An 11,998-nucleotide genomic window follows, 5' to 3' on the forward strand; every position below is an offset into this window, starting at 1 on the left:
TGTGAGTCCTCCAGCAAATCAGTGGCAGGACTGGGACTTGGGCCCTAGACCCCCAGCTCCTGGCTCAGTGTGCTCCCCCACCCACTGCACTTTCGCCCCCCTCTTCTTCTGTCTCAGGCCGGGGCCTGCTTCTGCTGCCTGAGAGGCCCTCAAATCCCTCCAGGGGCTCCAAGCCTGACTTCCTCACGCTAAGCCCCAAATCCCAGTTCTGCACTCTTCCTCACGTGACTTCTGGGCTCCTCAGGCCCTGCCGTCAGCTAGTTGTCAGCCCTCTCAAGAGTTATCCACAAGGTGGTTTCTTACAAAGAACTCCCAGCATTATTCCACCCAAGGACACCTGCCACCAATGAAAGAGTAAGAATTTAGTGATCAAAGAAAAAATTTAAAGAAGATTAAAGTCCGATCAGTTTCCACTTATAAAATTGTCAAATGTCGTTGAGGTCTACCCCAATGGAGATTTTTCTGTAGACCTACATCATTGGGAACGCCTCATAGAGTAAATACATGGTTTCTTTTACTCACAGAATTATGTGAGTAAATTATGTGTTAGACCTGTGGGGAAGAACTATAAGGCAGAGTAGCAACACTATGACTTGACTGTCAAACTTCTTTTATCTTAGATATTGGTGTATCCCAATGATCTGTACTATTCTAGGGTGTGATAGCTTAGGGGTGAACATGATTTGAACTTATACAAGTTTAGAGGTTATCTAAAATTCAGAACCAGGCAGATCCATGTACTCTGACCCTAAACATGGCCCTAAAGCAAAGTACTTGAAGAAATTGGATCCCTAAGATTACAGGTGGGGAATTTTGGAAGTCTGTCCATATTCCGGAGAACACTGTATATGTGTGTTAGGGTGTGTTAGCCAGAACAAATCCTAAGAAGTAGGAGAAAGGAGAGAAAGCATTCAGGACAGGGGAGCAGGGCCAAAGGAGAGGGCAAAATTCAAGGCCTTGCACCAAACCCCCACTCCCTGAAACCCAGAAAATGGTCCTCCAGGAGACCATTGTTAGAGTAATAGCAAAAGAGCCTCATTAGGCGATAGTTGCTATCATTTATTGAGCACTGTGTTAAGTGCTTTACAATCATTATCTCCTTTAATCCTCACAGCACCTCTATGGGATAGGTGCTAATATCCTCAATTTGTACTTAAGGAAACTGAGACAGAGAGATTAAGTAACTCATGAAAGACAGAAATAGAATTTCAACCCATTGCTTTTAACCACACATTAAAAATATGTGCCTACAAAGAATATGTATGTCAAATCACTGCATTACACACTTGAAATTTGTATAATTTCATTTGTCAATTATACCTAAATAAAACTGAAAAAAAAAGAAAAGAAAAATTGGGCCCAGAGAGGGTGTCTTAAGGAGAAGGGGAAAAAATACCCTAGGAAGGAACTCAAATGCTGAATTCCAGTCCCTGCACCACCCCTGACTCACTGCGTCACCCTGACAAATCTTTTTCTGTCTAATCTACTGCTCCTCTGTGGGGCCATGAGATTCTCACCACCCACCTCCACCAACATCACCCTGATTCCTCAGCCCATAGGCTTCCTTCATCCTCTCTGGGGTCCCAGTATCATGCTACTGATCCCCTCTTCCCAAATTTCCAGCTAGGCCAGACTTAGGCTCTAACTGGGGCCCAAACCTTGATGGCCTGTGGGTGGAGGGGCAGAGAGGAAATTCCTGGGAGCTCTGCTCAGCTCAGGACCCTTGGCTCTTTTTCTACAACCTTTAGCAAAGCCCATATCTTGAGCCTTATCACATAATGAGTTTGGTACTTTTGTAGGCCAATAAATCACACACTCCCCTCTCAGATGGTGCACAATTCAGGTGATAACCTCAGTCATGCCAACATACCCTCCACTGAAAAATGTTTAAGGAAGCAGAGTTTCTAATACTGTTATCACAGCTCCCTGATTACACACATGTCACAAAGACATCACAGCTCCTCAGTTACCTCACTGAGGGGCCCAAAGCTGAAGTCTTGCCAAAGTCAGCTGGTCACCCCCAGGAAGACAACTGGTCTGCATTTCCAAATATTCTCACCCTGGTTGCAACTTGCTCAGCTTCTTCCAAAGACCTGGAATTCCGTGGCTTGACTGTGAGCCCTGGAAATGCCACTAGACATGGCATGACTCATCCTCCACTTCTCATAAATGGGTCACTAAGGCTCAGTGAAACCACATGGCTCAAGTAGAACCAGAACTCCAGCCTTCTGCCCCCACGCTGCTTCCTTGATGCTTGCCCCATTTCACACTTCAGCTGGTTTCTGGGCCCATGGAGTTGGCCTCTGAAATACCTCTTCTAGTGTTTTCCTCACCCCTTCCCCTGACAGCCTCCAGACCATCATCCCTCCCGAAACTGTCACTGCAAATCCTTGTGGTCTCCTTCCTCCAAGTCTCCCCTTTCTACAATCCATCCTGGGCAATGTGCCAGGTCACTCTCAGACCTGAAAATTATCAGGGGCTCTCCTTTCCTGCCAAAGAAAAACCAAAGCCTTGGCCTGGTGTTCGAGGCCCTTCACCAGCTGATGCCAGCTTGCTAACAGCTTCTCATCCCTCTCCACCTCCTCTCCCGACAGACCCTAAGCTTAGCCCAGATCATCTGGTTGTTGATCCAGTATCTCTCTTCTACTTCTGCATTTAGCCAGTGCTGTTACCTCCACTGAGTGTGCAGGAGAGTCCTGCCCACCACCCACCTTCACCTCCACCTGCCCAACCTACCTTCTTACAAGGCTTGGTTCAAATGTCCTCTCACCTCAAGAAGCCTTTCCATACTTCATTCCCAAAGGAAGTAATTGCTCCTTCTTTGGGACCCTGTGAGAGATGGGCCTTAAACCTTAGGTATTTAGATACCTGTTTTCTCTCCTAATAGGATACAAACCTTCTTAAAACCAGAATATGTATTGGTTTGTTTGTATGTTTCCCACAGGCCCAGCATGGTACCTTTTATTCATTGATTAATTCTTTCATTAATAATTTGCTGAACAGAATGTTGGAGTTCAAGCAACCTGAGCATGAGTCCAAGCTCTCTCACTTGCTAGTATTATGACCTTGAATAAAGTACTTAACCATTCTAAGCCTCAGTTTTCTGCTCTGAAAAATGGTTCACAAAGTTATTGTAATGATTAATGAGGTAACATATGGTATTTGCTCAGCACAATGCCTGGAACATACTGAGTATTCAATTAATGAGGCAATACTACTAATAATGAAAATAAACCTAGCTCCTGCTGTGTGCCTGGAATTATGGAGACTGCTGGGGATACAGAGATAGATAAAACTAGGCCCACGCCTTTGAAAACTCAGAGACCAGTCGGGAAGCAGACAACATGGAAAGAGCTGACCTCCGTATCACATAGGGTGATAAGTGCTGTGACAAAGACACCCACAGGTTGCTCTAGAACTTCCAGAAAGGGCACTGAACTGGGGCTGTGTCCTGGAGGCAGGCGCTCAGGGAAAGCTCTCCAGGAGAGTGATGTGAGCAGTGTCTGGAAAGACCAGTGGTAATGATCCAGGGCAATGGGGCAAAATGGGTAAGTGGGGTGGAAGGCACAGTATGAGACCAGGAGCACAGAGGCAAGTTGGAGCACCCCAGCACCCTGCACACAACTGGTGCTCAATAAATGTCTGCCAAACAAGAGGCAGCCTGAGGTGGAGGGCAGAGCCCTGGGATTCTCTGCCACAGTCACGGCGTGCGACCTTGGGGAAGTCACACTCCTGCCCTGAGCTCCCTGTTCTGAGATGATCCGTCAGGTCGACCCCCATTCCATGATGCCAAGATTTGGGAAGGAATGCGGGGCCTTTGGCTGGTGCACCCTTGTTCCTCTGAGTCAGGTAGGGGCATGTTTTCACCTACTCAGTTCAGGAGGAGTTTGGCCTAAGAGGCTGGCACCACCCTCTTTAGGTCACACCTGTCTCTGAAGGAAGACACACTAATCACCTTACGAGCATTGTCACACCCTATTCCTGGGAAATATTCCTCCTCATAGCTGGGGTGGGGAGCCCAGATACTCCAGGGAGCAATCTGGCCTCAGATTCTATCCATAGGACACCTGAGGTGGAGTAGGGACAATCACTGAATTCAGAGCAAAAATAAGCAACTTCAGAGAGTGTAAATTTAGTTAATCTGGTGAGAAACAAATAAATTACATTTTAAAACAATCCTTTTTGAGGGAAAAGTACTGATTTATATAAAACTAGTCAATTTTGTCAATTCAGTATTTTCTTCCAATTTTATTATGATCAATCGGTATAACCACTGTGTAAGTTTAAGGTGTACAACGTGATGATAACGATACATGTATATACTGCAGAATGGTAACCACATAAGGTTAGTTAACACCTTCATCACATCACATAATTATCTTTTTTTTGGTGAGAACATTTAAGATCTACTACTTTAGTAACTTTCAAGTATATAATAGTTCAATATTAAATTATCTATTTAGGGTTTTTTTAAGTCATGTGTGATTAAAGAAATCCATCTGAATTATTGCATCATATAACTCCAAAGATCTGGCTGGTTCTTTCCATTTTTATTGGTTCAGTATCGTATATTGCCCTAGAGAAAAGGTGGTAGACCAAATCTTAACCACAGCACACATTAACGATTGACAAACACAAGGACAGCAACTTGAACATCCAGCCGCTCCAAGAAGGGAGGGGAAGGAAGACGTGGAGAAGGCAGGTTTTGAATTACCTATGGTATCTCTAACAAATTACCACAAACTTGGCGGCTGATGGCAACACACAAATTTGATTCAAGTGATAGAAACCCAGTTTACGCATACCTAAGGGAAAACACAAGCAAAAAACAGTGTGAGCAACATATTTGTATATTCAACAAAATTATGGAAAGGGCAATGGGGAGCTTGGATGTATGCATGACTGGATCTAGAAACAAATGTCAAGTCTTCCTTGTTCTCACTCTGTACCTCATCTCTGCTTCTTCTATGTTGACCGTCAAACTGTAGTCACTGAGCCCTCACATCTGGTATGGAACGTAATCACTATTGAAAAGCACTTTAAATCAACCAGGATTCAAAAATAAGCACTATTAACAGTTTGCTTTTCAGGTTTTAGGTATGTTATTGTACACACGTACGACACGTTTCTTAATGCACGTGCTCTTGTGCACACACATACACAGAAACATACATAATTATTTAGGGAGTATTTATTGTGTATGTATATTTTGCTCTGCTTTTGTTACTTAGAACTTTTTATGACGATTTTCCTTGCTATTAAATTTTATTTGAAAATGAAAAAAATCTATTCTTACAGACTCCAAGGTCAGAGTCTGAAATCAGTTTCACAGGGCTGAATCAAGCAGGGCTGTACTCCCTCCAGTGGCGCTAGGGAGAGAATCCATTTGCTTGCTTTTTCCAACTCCTGGAACTGCATTCGCCACAGACCATGGCCCCTTTGTTCACCTTCAAAGTCTTCTGTGCCAAAATTTCCTCTGTGTCCCTCTTACAAGAATACTTGTGATGCAATTGGGCCCAATCAATCCCAAGTAATCCAAGATAATCTCCCAATCTTAAAATCCTTAATTTACTCACAACTGCAAAGTCCCATATCAAGTAAAATTCACAGGTTCTGAGGATTCAGACGTAGGTATCTTTGGGGACCATTATTCAGCCTCCCACTGCAGAGAAGCCACCAGCAGGAGGAGACACGTCTCACACGCAGGCCCAATGAGAAGGAGTCAGTCAAGCCAGTTACTAGACCAGAGTCACATCCACATTCTTGTGAAAATCATGAGTTAAAAATAAACTACCTGTTAGAATGGCTATTATCAACACGAACAAAAAAAAGGTAAGTGTTGGGAGAAAGTAGAGAAATTTAAATTCTTATGTACTGTTGATGGAAATGTAAAATGGTAGCACCATTGCAAAAAAATATTATACAGGGTCTTCCAAAAATTAAAAATAGAATTACCATATGATCTGGCAACCCCACTTCCAGGTATGTATCTAAAAGAAATCAGGGTCTCAAAGCAATCTCTTCACTCTCATTTTAACAGCCAAAATATGGAAACAACCCAAACGCGTCCACTGACAGATGAATAGATGAATGAAATGTGGCATACACACAAAAACATATACACATACACACAAGGGATATTATTCTTCCTTTAAAAAGAAGGAAAATCCTGCCACTTGAGACAACAGGGATTAACCTGGAAGACATAATGCTAAATGAAATAAAGTCAGTCACAAAAGGCCGTACATCATATGGTTCCTCATATATGAGGCATCTAAAATAGTCAAAGATATAGTGGACAATAGAATGGTGTTTACCAGAGAACAGGGAAGGTGGATAGGGAAAGTTTTTGTTTAATAGGTATAAAAGCACAGTTACACAAGATGAGCAAGTTCCAGAGGGCTGCTGTACAACACCGTGCCTATGATTAGCAATAAAATAGTGTGTACTTAAAAATCTGTTAAGTGTTCTTACAAAAACAAAAAGGATACAAGTAAACTTTTGGAGGTGATGGATATGTTTATTCCCTGGGTTGTGGTAATGGTAACATAAGTGTTCATGTCCAAACTCAACAAGTTGTATTATATTAGTTATGCACAGTTTTTTGTATATCAACTATACCTCAATAAAGCTTGGGTGGGGAGAAGAAGCAACTACCTGAGGACCCTAAAAAATAAAGCAAGCAGGCAGTAAGGAAGTCAAAATCTGAACAATGACCAATATGGTGGCAATGAATCTGACAACAGATAGACCTGCTCCCAAAGAAATGCTAAAGGAAATTCTTCAAGCTGAAGAGAAATAATCCCAAAGGAAAATTTGAAATTTCAGGAATGAAGAAAAAGCAACAAAAATGGCAAATATCTGGGTAAATGTAATAGAATATTGTTGCCCTCTTAAGACCTCTGAAATATGTATGACTTTTGAAAGCAAAAATTATTACATTGTCTGGGGTAATTTTAATGTATATATGTTTAATATAGATGACACCTATAATATAAAGGGGAGAATATAAAGTAATCTATATGGTAGTCAGGTTTCTATCTGTTAGAAAATAAAACAGACTATGAAAAGTTTGGTATGTATATTATAACCTCTATAGCAATGAATAAAAAATACAAAGAGAGAAAGTTAAAAAGCCAAAAGATAAATTAAAATCTATATAGATAAATAGGAAAACTCAACATAATAAAGATATCAATTCTCCCAAAATTTATCTGTAGATTTATATACTTCCTACAAAATCCCTGTAAGAATTTTTTGTAAAAAAAAAAAAGTTACTTCTAAAATTTATATGAAAAGACATAGACCCTAGAATAACTAAAACATTCTTGAAAGAGAAAAATAAAGTGGGAGGAATTGAGGAATTGCACTTTCTGATATTAAGGACTACTATATAATGATAGTAGTTAAGAGAATATTTGGTAGAGGGATGGTACATAGGTCAGTGGAATAGAATAGCGAACCCAGAAATAAACCCACATAAATATACCCAAATGATCTCTGACAAAGGTGCAAAAGAAAGAAAGATAACCTTTTGTACCTTTTCAACAGATGGTGCTGGGGTAACTAATAAGTGATTATAGTAAGGTTGCAGGATACAAGATTAATATACAAAAGTCAATTGATTTTCTATATACCAGCAATGAATAATTGGAATTTGAAATTAAAAATACCACCATTTACATTAGTACCAAAAAATGAAATACTTAGGTATAAATCTAACAAAATTAATATAAGATCTATATGAGGAACTGTGGTGAAAGTAAAGAAAGAAAAACTAAATAATTGGAGAGATATTCCATGTTCATGGATAGAAAAACTCAGTATTGTCAAGCTGTACATTCTTCCCAGTTTGATCTATAGACTCAATGCAATCTCAAACAAAATACCAGTTAAGTTATTTTGTGGATATTGACAGCTGAGTCTAAAGTTTATGTGGAGGCAAAAGACATGGAATAGCCAACACAATATTGAAGGTGAAGAACAAAGTTGGAGGACTGACACTATCCAACTTCAAGACTTACTAAAAAACTACAGTAATTAAGACTGTGACATTGGCAAAAGAACAAATAGATCAACAGAACAGAATAGGGAGCCCAGAAATAGATCCATATAAACATAGTCAATTGATCTTTGACAAAGGATCAAAAGCAATACAATAGAGAAAGATAGTCTTTTCAACAAATGATGCTAGAACAACTGGACATTCCTACGCAAAAAAAATTAATCTAGACACAAACCTTATACTCATCACAAAAATTAACTCAAAATGGATCATAGACCCAAATGCAAAATGCAAAACTATAAAACTTCTAGAAGGCAACACAGGAAAAAAATCTAGGTAACTTTGGGTATGATAATGACTTTTTAGATACAACAACAAAGGCACAATCCATAAAAGAAATAATTGATAAGCTGGACTTCATTAAAATTGAAAAATTCTACTCTGAGAAAGACACTGTCAAGAGAACGAGGAGATAAATCACAGAAAGGAGAAATTATTTGTAAAAGACACATCTGATAAAGGACTGTTATCTCAAATATGCAAAGAACTCATAAATCTCAACAATAAGAAAATGAACAACTCAGATAAACAACAAGTTTATATTGTATAGCTCAGGGAACTATATTTAGTATCTCGTAGTAACCTATAATGAAAAAGAATATGAAAATGAATATATGTATGTATGTGTATGACTGAACTATTATGTTATATACCAGAAACTGACACAACATTGTAAACTTATACTTCATTTAAAAAAAAAGTGAACAATTTAAATTACAATTTTAAAAAATTCAATTTGAAAAAAAATTTAAACAAATTCAATTTAAAAATAAGCCAAAGACATAAATAGACAACTCACCAAAGAAAATGTACAGTTGGAAATAGCATATGAAAAGATGGTCAGCATTATGTCATCAAGGAACTGCAAATTTTTTATAAATGGTGCTAGGAAAGAAAAAACAAAACAAATGCAGGGTCTCAGCCCCACCTCAGACCTGCTGGAGCAGAAGTTGCATTAACAGATACCCATGTGATGTGCTCATGAAGGTAAAAGAAGCATTGAGTTAGAGGAAGGCACAGTTGGGACACTGGTGCTCCTCCCTGCTCATTAGACTAATAAAAGTTACTTCTATTTGACTAATAAAACAAATGGTGTACAGAAAATTAGACATCCTTACACACACAAAAATGAAGTTCAACCTGAATCTCACAACCTAATATAAAATTAACTATCATTAAAAAAATTGGAGGGAAGGTATAGCTCAAGTGGTGAAGCACATGCTTAGCAGCAATGAGGTCCTAGGTTCAATCCCCATTACCTCCTCTAAGAATAAATAAATACTAAATAAATCTAGTTACCTCCCCTCCCTGCAGAAAAAAAAAACCTAAAAAATTTTAAAAATTAAAAATTAACTATCATAGATGTAAATGTAAAATAGAAGACTATAAAACTTTAAAACATAGGAGAAATTCTTCATGATCTAGAGCTAGGCAAGGAGTTCTTATACTTGACGCTTAAAGCACAATATCAAGTGTTGGAGAGGATGCGGAGGAAGTGGAACTCTCATATATTGCTGTAAGAGAATCTAAAATGGTGGTACAGCCACTCTGGGAAACAGTTTGACATGTTCTTATAAAGAAAAAAATTATGTATAAATTACATAATTAGCATGTGACTCAGCAACCCCATTCAGAGCTATTTACTCAAATAAAATGAAAAACTATGTTCACACAAAACGTGTACATGCCAAAAATTGGAAACAATATCCCTGAACTAGGGAATGGATAAGAGTATATCCATAAAATGGATTATTACTCATCAGTAAAAAGTAACAAATTACTGATTCATGCAACAACACTGATGAATCTCAAATGTATTGCACTAAAGGAAAGAAATCAGAGTCAAAAAGCTACATACTGTATTGTTTCATTTATATGACATTCTGGAAAACACAAAAGTATAGTAATGGAGAACAGATCACCAGGGGTTAAGGGCAATGAGAGTTACTACAAACTGACAGAATGAGGGAATCTGGGGGAATGATGGAATGGAAATTTTCCGTATCTTGATTGTGGTGGTAGTTACATGATTCTGCTTTTGTCAGAACTCATAGAACTAAATACCAAAAGAGAGCGAATTTTATTGTACGTAAATTAAAATATTTTCTCTAAAAACTACAGCGAAAGATACATGATTTACAATAAAATGTGAATTAATAAACTACCATTTCGTTACAGCATAATAAAAGGAAAAATTCCCCAGGTGGTTCCAATATGTTATCAAGGTTGAGTACCACAGCCCAAGGCAGTTATTTTCCCATACATGTGTGTATATAGATACCCTAGGGCTACCTTTTCTTCCCAGGCTCCTCAAGAGAAGTCAAGTCTCCCCTCCAACCGCCAAAGGTCATTAACAAAGACCCACGGAGTTGGAAAGATGACCCATGAATGCCTGAGAATGGAAGTGGAGGTTGATTGGACTAGGAATATTTCATTTTGGAGAAAAGGAGGCCCAAAACACACAAGGTTATTGTCTTTAGGTAACTGAAGGGTGATTAGGTGGAAAGAACATAAGTTTTTTGTGTTTCCAGTAGGAAGACAGGAAATAATGAGTGGAAAGGGCACAGAATCCAATAGAAGTGTGAGATTTCTAACAACCAGTTAATCTGCAAAAAGAATGGGATGGCTCATGGAAGGAGTGAGCTTCCCAGCCTCAAGGATTAAACAGAAGTGGGTTGACCATTCATCTAAGATTTCATACAGGGCACTCCGGTACTGGGTGAAAGATTAGAATCAATGGCCTCTTAGGTCTAGATCAATTCTAAAACTCATGAAGTCCCAAGCACCTGCACAGTAGAAGATGAATTCCCCTAGACTCTTCAGCTGAGTAAAATTTGAGAGAGACTACAAAAGTTCCTACCTGCCCAAAATCTCTCCTCTGCGTGAAATTCCCTTTTACTTCCACAAACACTAGATAGGGCTCAAGTGGAGGGTACTGTGTGGGGAAAATGTTGCTGGGGAGATAAAAAGAGGAAGACGAAATGGCTCAGTTCCCCAGCTGGCTCCCTCATCCACCAGGATCTCAGACTAAATGTCACTTCTGAGAAGCTCCCACTGCCCCTAAAATCTGGTGTTAAGTACCCTCCCCATGCCCCTGTAGCCATCTATACTTCTCATAGCACCCATCATACTTCATTGTCTGTTCTCTTCATTTGAATATGAAGTCTGTGAAGACAGGGAATTAACAGATGCACAAAAATAAACATCCAGAATATATAAAGAGTGCTTATGATTCAAAAGAAAAAAAATGACCAATGTAGGGGGAAAGTGGTAAAGGATATGAACAGGCAATTTAAAATGAGGAAACCCAAAGGACCAATGATGATATAAAAAAAAGTTCCACCTCAATAATAATAAGGGAAATACAAATTTTAAAATTTTACTCTACACCTATTACATTTGTCAATATGAAAAAAAGAGTAAAAATAGCAGATATTAGAGAGAATGTGAAGAAGTATGAGTGTTAATGCATTACTGATGGGAGTATAAGTTAGTACAAATACTTTGGATAAAATTCCATCAAACCTAGTAAAAGTAGAGATATGCATACAGCTTTAAGCACTTCCACTTCTAGGTATCTATCCTAAACAAACTCTTATGCTTTACACATATGCCCTAAAGAACAGGCATAAGAACGTTCATTGCAGCACTATTTATAATTTTAAAAAGAAAAAGGAATAATGTAACTGTATATATCAGGTAAGACTTCAGGGTGGGGGCAGCCTGGAGCTGGGCCTTGAAGGATGGGGAGGATTCCACAGAATGAGAAAGGATGAGGGAGAATGTAAGCAAAGGCACAGAGATGTGAACAGGGAGGAGTCTGGGGAAACTCAGGTCACCCTGTGCAGCTGCAGTAAAGGAATAGCCGGCAAGGGGGTGATGAGGGCCTCCAGGAAATGAGGAAAGCTGGAAAGCTCTCTAGGCTTTGAGAGC

General features: G+C 39.2%; 1 pseudogene; it reads left to right on the plus strand.

The window, feature by feature from the left end:
- The first annotated feature begins 434 nt into the window (after positions 1 to 434).
- LOC116276683 (small nucleolar RNA SNORA18) lies at positions 435 to 578 on the plus strand (annotated as a pseudogene).
- The last annotated feature ends 11,420 nt before the right edge of the window (positions 579 to 11,998 follow it).

The sequence above is a fragment of the Vicugna pacos genome, chromosome 32 (assembly GCF_048564905.1).
Source record: "Vicugna pacos chromosome 32, VicPac4, whole genome shotgun sequence".
Classification (NCBI taxonomy): domain Eukaryota; kingdom Metazoa; phylum Chordata; class Mammalia; order Artiodactyla; family Camelidae; genus Vicugna; species Vicugna pacos.